General features: G+C 46.7%; 1 long non-coding RNA gene across 1 annotated transcript in view; it reads left to right on the plus strand.

Moving 5' to 3' along the window:
• The window catches only part of LOC107976895 (uncharacterized), a 30815-nt gene extending 18614 nt beyond the window's left edge, over positions 1 to 12201 (plus strand). The window contains exon 2 of the long non-coding RNA XR_001721188.3: positions 11907 to 12201. This is a non-coding gene — a long non-coding RNA (uncharacterized LOC107976895). The remainder of the gene's footprint in view (positions 1 to 11906) is intronic.
• Positions 12202 to 13076: the final 875 nt, after the last annotated feature.

Here is a 13076-nt window from a genome sequence, read left to right on the forward strand (position 1 = left end):
CCCCATCTCTACTAAAAATACAAAAAATTAGCCGGGCGTGGTAGCAGGTGGCTCCTGTAGTCCCAGCTACTCGGGAGGCTGAGGCAGGAGAATGGCGTGAACCCAGGAGGCGGAGTTTGCAGGGAGCCGAGATCCTGCCACTGCACTCCAGCCTGGGCAATAGAGCAAGACTCCGTTTAAAAAAAAAAAAATTATGTCTGTGCATGTATTCCCTCCAGACCATTTGCCTTTCCTTAGGTGCAGCATACTGGTGTCAACTGTGTCCTGCTACATTAAAAGAAATGAGACTTTGATTTGATTGGATCTATCTAGGAAGAACTGCATAAACTATGAATCATGATTGATTAATTCATGTTGAAATAGTTTGGCAAACATATTTCTTTCTTGGGGTAGGAAAGACATATCTGCTTAGTCCTAAAGAGAATGAGCTCTTCCCCTACTTCATTTCATATTTTCTCAACTTTTATTGAACACAATTATGCACTAAATATCATCCTAGGTGCTGTAAGGAACCAAATGAGGCCTGTTTTTGTGCACAGGAGATTTACAAGCCTGCAGAAGGAAATGTGTAAACATGACCTATATCCACAGTGCAGGAGGAAGCTGTTGTAGAAGGAAATTCCATGACTGAAATGAAGTCTTGGAGTACTCGGGATGGGGAGAGCCTTTGGGAGCCGGGGGATGGCATCTATGAGTGCTAGGCTTGGCATCAAGCCTCGCTTTTCCTGACACTATATGCTAGGAAGGCCTGCACAACCAGGGTGGCCGAGGAACGGTGAGAATCACATGAGGGCCGGAATCCAAAGGCAGCAACATGCTTGGAGGCTAAAAGGAGGCTAATGCCTCGACTCCAGGGGAAGCTCAGGAAAGATGTCCTTGCACCTATGACATTTGGCAAGAGCCCTGGAGGCTGAGCAGGAAGGGGGTAGCATCAGAGCTCGAAGAAACAGCCTGAAGAAACTGAGCCATGAGTTATGAGCCTGATACACCTGCCAAGGAATGGCGGGTGGGAGAAGAAGCAGGAAGGCGCTGTGGCTTGAATATTTGTCCCCTCCAAAACTCATGTTGACATTCAATCCCCAGGGCCACAATATTTAGAAGTGGGGCCTTTGAGAGGTGATTAGGTCAAGAGGGCTCTGTTCTCACGAGTGGATTAATACTTTTCTTTTTTTCCTCCGTTTCTTTCCCTTTCTTTCTTTCTTTCTCTCCTTCTTTCTTCCTTCCTTCCTTCCTTCCTTCCCTCCCTCCCTCCCTTCTTTCTTTCTTTCTCTCTCTCTTTCTTTCTTTCTTCTTTTTTTTTGATGGGGTCTTGCTCTATCGCCCAGGTTGGAGTGCAGTGACGTGATCTCGGCTCACTGCAATCTCCACCTCCCAGTTTCAAGCAATTATCCTGCCTCAGCCTCCGGAGTAGCCGGGACTACAGGCGTGCACCACCACGCCTGGCTAATTTTTGTGCTTTTAGTAGAGAAGAGGTTTTACCATGTTGGCCCGGCTGGTCTCGAACTCCTGACCTCAGGCAATCTGCCCAGCTCGGCCTCCCAAAGTGCTGGGATTACAGGCATGAGCCACTGCACCGGGCCGGTGGATTAATACTTTCATGGGCTAATGGATTAATGGGCTATCATGAGTGGGGAACTGGTGGCTGTGCGAGAAGAGGAAGAGAGACCAGAGCTAACACATTAACACTCTCAAGCCCCTCGCCATGTGATGCAGCGTGCCATCTTGGGACTCTGCAGAGAGGGGCCCCACCAAGGAAAAGGCCCTCAACAGATGTGGCCCTTCAACCTTGGACTTCTCAGCCTCCATAACCGTAAGAAATACATTTTATTTCTTCTCAATTACCCAGGTCCAGGTATTCTAAGCAACACAAAACAGATGAGGAGAGTAGGTTTTGGGTTCAATTGTGGAGCCCCCAGCAGCATGCCTGGCCCTTTCCTCCAAGCACTCGGAGTCATGCCACTTCACTCGCTCCTGCTGGGCTGGCCGGCTCAGATGAGAGGGAAGATGAACGTCTGTCTTAGCTTTGCCAGGTGGCGATCCTTGAGCTCTTCTTGTGAGCAAGCAGCCAAGAAATAAGACTGAAGCATTCTACATTTAACAGATTGGACCCCTCGTAAATTGTACCACCCAAAGCACAGCTTTCTCCTGTAGTTTGTGATATGGAAAGCTGTGTCACGTCCTGAGAGTCATTCCTGCAGCCCTGGCTGGACTCGTTCCTACCTACAACTCTCTCATCCTGTCCGGTGTTGGTGCAGGGTGTCTCGAGGCTGAGATTCCATCACTTCCACATCTGTGTCTTCACCCTCTGTCCACAGGCCACTCACCCAGTAAGGGGAAGTGAGGCAGACTGGCTGTGAACCTGGGGATGCCACAAAAACTAGGTAACAGACCAAGTCACCCTTCAGACAGGCAGTAAAGAGCTGTCTCTACTGTGTGTCTTTCCTGCTGTGGGGCACAAATCCCATGACCTTTGGCAATACCCAGCTTTGCAAATTCAACCATAATAGATAATTTTCCTCTAAAATGCAATAAAGTATAACTGAAAATGTAACTGGCCTCCTCGCATCGTTAATGTTCTTATGTGAAAGGAATTAGGTGATTTACAAAGCTCTGAAAATACAGTCCAGCCAGAGCCCTTGCCAGAAGCATTCACAATTCACCATCGCTTGCTCGTGTGCACATCTTGCCATGCGACACCCAAGCCACACGCGGGCATCACGGTCCATCTCAGGAGCTCATTGTTCAGTTCCTCTGGATGCTCTTCATCGTGTCTAAACTGGAATATTACTATAAGTTTACAGTAGAAAAATGTGATGATTTTATAATAACGAGCTCAATTGTCTCATAGTGGTCCAGTGGTTTCATGGCACTGGGCGTGGCACAGGGACGGGGTGCAGGGGGGGCCCTGCCGGCTGTCACACCTGCCATGCGGGTGGGCTTCACAAACCTCCAGGAGCCTCTTCTCTCCCAGATTTTCGGGAAAGAACACCTTCTGGGCTCATGTAGGGCCCTGCACTTTCACTCTGTGGGCACTGACAAATACAAACAGAATTCAGGTGAGTGATACAAAGGAAATGGATAAAGCGTTTGGTGGGGAGAGAGGTGTGGAGGCTCCTTTGGCTTGAAAGATTAAGACTCAATCTCACGTCTCCAAGGAGGAGAAATTCTACATGAGAAGTAAACATTGGGAGTGCCAGGCATGGGAGGCCTGTGGCAAGGGCTGGGGAGCAGGGGAAGCTGGCGCCAGAGGGGGCCAGAGGGCACCTGGTGTGTTTCAGGGCAGTTGAAGGCGTAAGGTCAGGATGGGCGGGGCATGGGCAGAGGGGAGGGGTGAAGGGGGGCATGGGCAGAGGGGAGGGGTGAGGTAGGCCAGAACCAGGCAGGGCCCAGCCTCTGCTTGGGTGTTCATGGGTTCTTTTGTCTGCAGAGCATTAGGAAGACAAGCAGGGCCTTCAGTAGGCATAAGGTGATGAGGTTCATGCCGTTGGATCCCACGGGTGCCCTGGGGAAGAGATGGTTGGGAAGTCTGAGAGGAAGCAGGAGAGCTTTCGGAGCACATGGATGCCGTCCAGAATGGAGATGGTTGTGGCTTGGAAGAAAAAGAAATCACGCAGCTCGGAGTCAGGATACATTTGGAGGTCCAGGCCACCGAGTTTGTTGGTGGGGAAGATAGGCACCAGAAAGGAAAGAGGACATCCAGGGCAATTTTTTCTGCCCCCCCGCCAATCCGTACATTGTCCAGAGGTAGGAAGAAGTAGCCTCATTTTATGGTCAGGATCCTTGGGGCTCAGATGGGTTAAGTAATTGGTCAAAATCTTGCACAAATCCTGCAAGTACAGAGGTAGAAAATGAATCCAGGTCTTTGATTCCCAAACGTAAGCTCTTTCGCTGTGTCACTTCTCCTCTTCGTTTTCATGCCAGTTCCAAGAATTAACACTGCAGTTAGCTTTCTGTTTCATTTCCCAACATGTACTATGTAACAATGAAGAAATCTTAAGAAAAGGAAAGCAATGTCTAACATGGATACAGGGCCAGCCTCATTCTCTGTCAAAGCGACTAGCTCCTACACTCTGGGTTCCAATACAAAGAATGCACATTTATGCAGCAGGAATGGCCCAAGGACCACACATTGCACAGCTCTTGGGAGCAGAGCAGAAAGCTGTGCCAGGCCTATCTGATCTGTCTTCATGGAAAGGGTCGCAGATCCCATTCGGCTTGGAGATTTTGATGAATTTTCCTTTCTGTGGGTTGGATTTAAAATGTAATATTTTTCCCCCAGTTGAAAGTTGAGGACTAAAAAATGGGAAAGTTTTTACAAGCTACGCTTCTTCCCCACCCCTACTTCCCCTGGAGTTTCCATCAGTAATTATCTGAGTGCCCCATTAACTCCCCAAAATCCAAGGTCTGTTGGTGGTAGAATATTGAGCTTAAGAGCAGACTGTTTTAGAAGTCATCAGTTGTCTCTGATCATAGTGTCCAAACAAAAACATTATGGGGGAAACTGGCCCCATCACTTAATTATCTCCCAACAGGTCCTTCTCAAAACACATGGGAATTATGGGAGCTACAATTCAAGATGATATTTGGGTGAGGACACGGCCAAACTGTATCAAGTCCCCAATTGAGGGCACCTGCTCCCTGTAGATAATGGCATTTCAGATCTACAATGTGGCATTTCCAGACAACTCACTCATTTACGCTGATCGGTGCAAATTTTATTTTAGCCTCCAAACATTTTTCTTCCCCAGTCTGTTAAAAGAAAACAAAACCAAAACACCTCTCTCTCTCTCTATTTATAGATAGAAACGCTTACCCATATCATAGCATCAGTATTTTGCTGAAGCCCTGGAGTGTCAGGCACCATGTTAGGAACTGAATACAAAAATAAGACGTAAACCAGTCCCTCAAGGAATCTATGGGACTGGTAAGATTAGCTAACCGTGCACCTGGAGGGAATACACTTAGAAATAACTGCAAATTCTGCAGAAATGCTGAGGGGTTCCCAATCTCGTTTCTGTGAGGCCTGTTAATTGCTGAGTTGTTTTGTCTCTGGTCTGTGGAACCCCGATAGTGTGCCCTAGGTCTTTAATTTCTTCATCTCTAAAGAATAGTGTCAATGGAGTCATTGCATGTGTTTATTCATACTTCTCAATGTGGAAGTGAACTCTCTGGGGTGTAAAAACCTATCCAGGAAGCACATGACAATTTGGAATCCTCAATGACATGGCATTGCTATAGTTGCTATCGGAACAATCTTTTCTTTTTTTGAAACGGGGTCTTGCTCTGTCATCCAGGCTGGCGTGATCTCGGCTCACTTCGACCTCTGCCTCCTGGGTTCAAGCGATTCTCCTGTCACAGCCTCCTGAGCAGCTGGGATTACAGGCAGGCACCACCATGCCGAGCTAATTTTTGTATTTTTAGTAGAGACCAGGTTTCGCCATGTTGCCCAGGCTACTCTCGAACTCCTGGCCTCATGCGATCCGCCCACCTCAGCCTCCCAAAGTGCTGGGATTACAGGTGTGAGCCACCGCACCCAGCTGGAACAATCTTGATATTAGGGTGGACAAGTGATTTCATAGCTTTCTCTGAAGGAGGAAACACTGGGAGCATCCACCTGAGAATCAACACTGTGGATCATTCTGGGGAGTTAATAGTTTTGAGATGTGTCCCAAGATAATTGTTAGCTTGAATTACCACGTGGATGGAACCATGCTGATCCTAACAGCCAGGTAATGGCCAAAGGTGCCATTCAGGTGAAATCCCCAGGTGGAAAATTCTTCCACTTCCAATGATAGAATTCTATTACTCTGCCTATAGTTTGGTGAAACAACACTTTACAAATAGAGGACAAGATCCATTTTGCCAAGAACAACCATATGGATTTAACTGCTGCTAACAACCGTTAGGAAGGAACATCAATAAAAAGCAAGCCTGTGAGACGACTCCTTCCCCAACGGGCGCTTGTTACAGAGCGCAGGCCCCAGCAGGCCTGGTCCATCCTCCAAATTCTTTCCTCTCTGATTTATTTTTACTTTCTGTTTGAATTGGCTTGGTTTTATTTTGCCCTAAACTGTGTCTGTAGTCATCCCCCGACAGAGTTTCGAGAGTGAAAGTCCGATCTGCCCACGCTTCACAGAACTCAATGCGGAGCCTTCTCAGGAGTCACTTGACGTCAAGGCTGACTTTTAAATTTGCCAAAAAGGCATTCTTTGGGGAGCGGTCGGCACCATCACTTTCCCTCTTTAGAGAGCTGCTACTGGCTGCTGGAATTCAAAACCCACAAATTGCATTTCTAAACTTAATTCGATACATAGATGAGTGGAAAGATCAGACATCGATGCTACTGTTTTCAACCAAGATGTTTTACTATATCATTTATATTTTATTTTTTTCTTCCCCCAGTTTTTAAACCTTTTGTTTGTTTTACAGGCCAAGCCTACTGCTGTTAGAAAACATATTTAGAAATCACTTAGTTCTTCCTTGCCTGAACATCATAAATTTAGTTAGCTTGTGTGTTTAGATGTGCTTCAGATCTCAAAAAAATAAATTATGTTATTTGAAAGCTTGTTCTCTGCTTGTTTACACTATTAATTTAGAGTCCAGAGGAATCTCTAAATTTGCCTCTAGAAACCACATAATCACCTAATAATACCTTTCCTGACTCCACTTTCTGACACAAAGTGACTTTTGAAACGCTTCCATCTTCCCTTTCTATTTAATGTACTGCACTCCACTCTTTTTTCCTTTCGTTTTTTCTACAGTCCGTCATGGAGTATTTGTTTACCAAATGTTACTTTTCTTGGATCCAATCTATTTTTGAAGAGCGCAAAAGCAAACAACTGTTTGAAGCTGTCAAGCTTCATTTTATTTATGCATGAATAACACAAATAACTTGAAAATGACCTAGTCTGTTTTTCTCAGATTTAGATAGAAAAACTGCTTCCGGCCAATGTTTATGCCAATTTGTTCATGCCAAGTTTCCAGTTTCGGTGCCAACCGGTTTTTACAGCCAAGTTGTAAACCTTAGGTAAACATGGCTTATAATGAAAAGTGCAACACAGCCTGAACCCTGGCACCAGGGGACGGATGTAAATTTATTCTAAGAACAAAATTCTAACAGGAACAGGAGGGGAGCTAGGCTGGCTACAAAGTGTTCCCACCGTAATATGGAAAATGTACAGATGATGATATATTTGATTACTAAGATCCCATTAGGCCCATTTAGGCACTTTATGTATTTCCTTTGCTCTGGACGCTGAGTCGTTTCATGCTCAATTTGAAGCAACTGGCTCATTGTCTCAGGGTGGTTCTAGAACTTTGCCTTCAGGTGGGGCTGGGGAGGGAGCCCTGGCATTTCAAGACAGGAGGGGGTGATATGGTTGGGCTCTGTGTCCCCACCCAAATCTCATGTTGAAAGGTAATCCCCAATGCTGGAGGTGGGCCTGGTGGGAGGTGACAGGGCCATGGAGGCGGCTTCTTATGGTGTCACACCATCCTCCTGGGTGTTGTCGTCCCTATCGTGAGTTCTTGTGGGGTTGGCTTCTCATGGTCTGACACCATCCTCCTGGGTGCTGTCGTCCCTATGTGAGTTCTTGTGAGATCTGGTTGTTTAAAAATGTGTGGCACCTCCCGCGTTGCTCTCTCTTCCTCCTGCTCCAACCATGTAAGATGTGCCAGCCTCTCCTTTGCCTTCTGCCATGATTGTAAGTTTCCTGAGGCCTCCCCAGAAGCAGAAGCCGCTGTGCTTCCTGTACAGCCTGTGGAACCGTGAGCCAATCAAACCTTTTTCTTTATAAATTACCCAGTCCCAGGTATTTTTTTATAGCAATATGAGAATGGACTCATACAATGAGTATGTTCATCTGCATTCATTAAGGTACAGAAAAAGGAATCAAATGTTTTATTTTAACATCAGTTCAAAAATGTCCATCCATGTCAACTTCTTCTCTCCTGATATGTTGCATCCAGTGTGTCCTTTGCAAAACCTAAAAAAATTATATCCCTCTCATTTATAACCCTCCACAGCTTCCCATTTTCTTCAGGTAAGCCCCACACTTCTTCCTGGACCCTCAAGATCCCCCCTGGACCCCCGAGAAGGCAGGTGTGAAGCCTTTTGTCTGTAAACTCATCTATCTCTCTCCACTCCCCAATTGAGCTCTCAAGGGACATTGACATCCTTTCTGTTTCTGGAGCATTCCAAGCTGATCCTGGCTTAGGGCTTCTAGAGGCCCCCTCTGCAGGAAAACCCTTTCTTATGTCCCACTTGGCTGGCTCCTTCTCTCTGCCCACATCTCACTCAGACTCTGAGAAGCATCCCCCCAAATATTCCATCAAAAACAGCTCACACCCCCACCCTCCATCCCCATCTATCACGTTGTTGGTTTTTCTTCATAATGTATTTGAAATTGCTCACTTGCATATTAATTTACTTACTTATCAGAATGCAAATTAGATTCGACTGTCAATTTACAACTGTCTGGATGCTTTTTTACCATTTTTCAGCCATATTCCTAGGACTGAGGTGCACAGAGATTACTCAGTACAAACTTGTTAAATGAAATCAATGCTTATTAAACTGATGTCTCCTGTTTACAGGGAAAAATGCCCAGTGTTACAGGTGCAGCGATAGATGAGCCCCAGTCCAAGAGCTCACGGAAGGGCTGCCTGGGCTGCATACCTGTGTGTGCAGTCGCAGAGAGCTCGTGTTGGGGTCGCCACAAACCCCCCAGGGCCACGGGGACCCAGGCCTGGACTCCTGGGGGGACTTCTCTGCAGGCGCTAAGGGGTGGGTGGGTGTCCAGCAGGGAGACAGGGAAGAGGGTGACCCACACCATACTCACGGTGCTTGTGGCCAACTTGGTCATGGTTATGTACACATGGGACCTGCGGTCCCGGGCAGAGTTCATGGTGTAGCTGTGCTGAGAGTGAGGCCGTGACTCAGTGTCCTGTTGTGTCCAGGTAGAGCTTACTTTTGAGAAGGGAGCCAAAAGATTCCTTTTGCATAAAAAGTGAGACAGTCCAAGCTGGTAGGGAGCTGGGAGAATGTCATGGGCTTTGAGAGACCTTCATCGTCAGAAGGAAAACTTTAAAAAGTACTTACTTCTCATGAGTAGGGTGAAGTCCAGCGCTTCTCATGTGGTAGATTTCCTTGGATAGTCCTGACTAAGTCAGAGCCAAAGGATTTAGAGGTATCCAGGTATCAAAAGAAAACCAATTTCAGGCCAGGCATGGTGGCTCCTGCCTGTAATCCTAGCACTTTGGGAGGCCGAGGAGGGTAGATAACGAGGTCAGGAGATCGAGACCAGCCTGGCCAACATGGCAAAACCCTGTCTATTAAAAATACAAAAATTAGGCTGGGCGTGGTGGCTCATGCCTATAATCCCAGCACTTTGCGGGGGCCGAGGTGGGCAGATCACGAAGTCAGGAGATCGAGACCATCCTGGCTAACACGGTGAAACCCCATCTCTACTAAAGATACAAAAAATTAGCTGGGTGTGGTGGTGGGTACCTGTAGTCCCAGCTACTTGGGAGGCTGAGGCAGGAGAATGGCATGAACCCAGGAGGCAGAGCTTGCAGTGAGCCGAGATGAAGCCACTGCACTCCAGCCTGGGCGACAGAGCGAGACTCCGTCTCAAAAAAAAAAAAAAAAACAAAGCCAATTTCACTTCAGGCCTTGCTGAGCCTCCTTACTGTCCTGAATCCAGGAACCCCAGTTCCACACCACCTGTCATGATCTAAATGTTTGTGTTCCCCCAAAATGCATAGGTCAAAATCCTCACCTCCAAGGTGATGGTATCAGGAGGTCAGGCCTCAGGAGGCGATGAGGTTATGAGGGTGGGGCCCTCACGAATGGAACTGGTGCCCTTATAAGAGAGGCCCATGAGAGCTCCCTCACCCCTTCCTCCCTGTGAGGACACCAAGGGAAGGCAGGGCTGTCTATGATGCAGAAAGCAGGCCCTCACCAGACACCTGATCTGCTGGAGCCTTGATCTCTAACTTACAGGCCCCAGAATGGCAAGAAATAAATGTGTGTTGTTTAAGCTGAGATGCAGTCTATGGTATTTTGTTCCAGCAGCCCACATGACTAAGACACCAGCCTACCAGGCCCTGACATCACAGCATCACAGCACAGGCTATGGCCTATAGAGGCTCACGTGGTAGGTAGAAGCAAGCCCCTTTCATCATGGGCAGGTATCTGCACCATGTTATGTGTTTGCAAGTTTGGAGTCTGTATGCCATAGTGACAGCCTCTGGAAGACACATGCCTTGGAATGATTTAGGGAAGAAACAAGGGGAACTGGGGACTGGGCAGAACTGGTGAACCAGGAGAAATGATGTGTGAAGTCCCCTAAATCAGGAGCTTCCCCCCTGCAGGGCCGCAGGTGCACAGGGCTCTGCACTCCCAACAGGAGCCCCTTTTCCCATCTGTCCAACCAGGGAGTCTGTAAGGCAGCTTTGTTTTTTAGTTTTTGTTTTTATTTGTGAAGATGGGGTCTCACTATGTTGCCCAGGCTGTCTCCTGGGTTCAAGCGATCCTCTCACCCTGGCCTTTCAAAGTGTTGTGATGACAGGTGTGAGTTCTTTTGATCCCTCTCTCTCTTGGCATCTCTGAATTTGGTTAGGGACGTATCTCAACTGTACAGAGAATTTCATAGGAACCCTAATATCTTGTCCATTGACAGCAAGTGTCCATGCACATAGCAAAATATTCTGTCAAACCTCCACTCAGAAAATTTAGTAGTTTCATCACTGTTCTCTAACCTTTCAACAAAACACAAAACGTGTTTCTTAAATATAACTGTGGAAAATATTAGAGAACACTCTGTCCTGTTTTTCTGCTGACACAAATATTGTTCTTGTTGGCTGGTGTGGTGGCTCGCGTCTGTAATCCCAGCACTTTGGGAGTCCGAGGCAGGAGGATCACCTGAGTTTGGGAGTTCAAGACCAGCCTGACCAACATGGTGAAACCCCGTTTCTACTAAAAATACAAAAATTAACCAGATGTGGTGGCCATGCCTGCAGTTCCAGCTACTCAGGAGGCTGAGGCAGGAGAATCACTTGAACCCGGGAGGCGGAGGCTACAGTGAGCTGAGGTCGTGCCATTGCACTCCAGCCTGAGTGACAGAGGGAGACTGCATCTCAAAAAAAATTTTTTTTCTTGTTGTGATATGTGTATGCACAAATATGTGTACCATGAAATATTACTCAGCTTTAAAAAGGAAGAGGATCTTGCCCATTTGTGACAGCGTGGATGAACCTGGAGGACAGCATGTTAGGTGAAATAAGCAGGTGCAGAGACACAAACACCGCATGATCTCATTTACATGTGGAGTCTAGACGTGTTGATTTACAAAAGCAGAGAATAGAACAGAGGTTGCCAGGGTCCAGGGGATGGGCGGATGGGGAGCTGTTGATCAAAGGGCATAAACTTTCTATTATAAGAGGAATGGATTCTAGAGAACCAAGATTCAGCGTGGTGACTATAGTTTACAACAATGTACTGTACACTTGGGATTTGCTGAGAAAGTAGATTTTAAGTGTTGTCACGACACACACATACACAAAGGGAAGGTGGTGGATGTGTTAATTAGCTTGATTGGGGTAATCATTTTACAATGTATATGTATATCAAAACATCACCTTCTACACCTTGAATATATACTATTTTTATTTGTCAATTAATCCTCAGTTAAGCTGAAATACATTAAAAAATGAAATAATAATAAAAAAAAACTTCTTGGAATCCCAGGGGAAGAGGAAGAGTGCTGTGATGTCCCACGACAGCACGGCTCCGAGAAAGCACAGCTAAAACATGCTGCTGTCCCTCGGCTAAGGAGATTTTTGTCGTTCATTTGTTCAACCGGGGTAAGTTCCCTGTTTCTCATAGAGCGATTCTTCTCCCTCAGTCCTAGGCCACTAAGACGTCAGGGGAGCTGATATACACTTCCAAGAACAAGGAGACATCAAAGGGAGCTGAGAGTCCACAGCGGCAGCAAAACAGATGCTGCTTCACATGCCCTTTGCTAAGAGTCCTGGAGTTTGAAGTCTCCACGGCTGATCTAAAAGCAAGTTCCTGAGGAAGGAGCCGGAAAGTTCTCTTAAACCAGTAGTGAAAGCTACTCTTTAATAAAACAAAATGTTACCATGCTTCTGGAAAGATTCCACACATCAAATATTGAATAAAAAGGACAATTCGATTAATTGAGGCTGATTTCTTTTGACAAATTGACTTTGAAAAGGAATTCCGAGCAATAAAAAGGCCGCACCCTGACTTGAAAGCTTTAGCTGCTGGAGGGAGAATTCACAACGCATTTGCAAGGGGCTGCCGTAATCAACATGTTTGTAAAATTGGATGAAGGACTGCCCATAAATTTCAAACCCAAATGAGCAGAAAAGCACACAAAGGAGAAAATGATCAATTCAAGGCCCAAATGCCGGCATCGTGTAAAACGTAACTCATTGAACACACATGCAGTTGGCCCGTGTTGAACACGCGTGACACAGCCCCGTGCAGTGGCTCACACCTGTAATCCCAGCACTGTGAGAGCCTGAGGTGGGCAGATCACTTGAGCTCAGGAGTTCGAACCAGCCTGGTCAACATGGTGAAACCCCATGTCTACTAAAAATACAAAAATGAGGCTGGTATGGTGGCGTGCACCTGTAACCCCAGCTATTCAGGAGGTTGAGGCATGAGAATTGCTTCAACCTGAAAGGTGTGGGTTGCAGTGAGCTCAGATCTTGCCAATGCACTCCAGCCTGGGTGACAGAGTGAGACTCTGTGGAAAAAAAAGAAAGAAAGAAAGAAAGAAAGAAGGAAGGAAAGAAAGGAAGAAAGAAAGAAAAAGAGAGAGAGGCAGGCAGGAAGGAAGGGAGGGAGGAAGAAAGAGAAACAAGGAAGGAAAGGAAAGGGAAGAAACAAGGAAGGAAGGAAGGAAGGAAGGAGGGAAGATACGTGACAGGCCTCCTCTGCCTTTGTTTCTAGAGCTGCTGCCAGCCTGCTGCTGCCTCTCCACACTTTGCCTGAGGCCAGAGAATCCCACAGACGATGCTATTTCATGGCATCACTCTTTGAACCA

This window comes from Pan troglodytes, chromosome 8 (assembly GCF_028858775.2).
Source record: "Pan troglodytes isolate AG18354 chromosome 8, NHGRI_mPanTro3-v2.0_pri, whole genome shotgun sequence".
NCBI classification, from domain to species: domain Eukaryota; kingdom Metazoa; phylum Chordata; class Mammalia; order Primates; family Hominidae; genus Pan; species Pan troglodytes.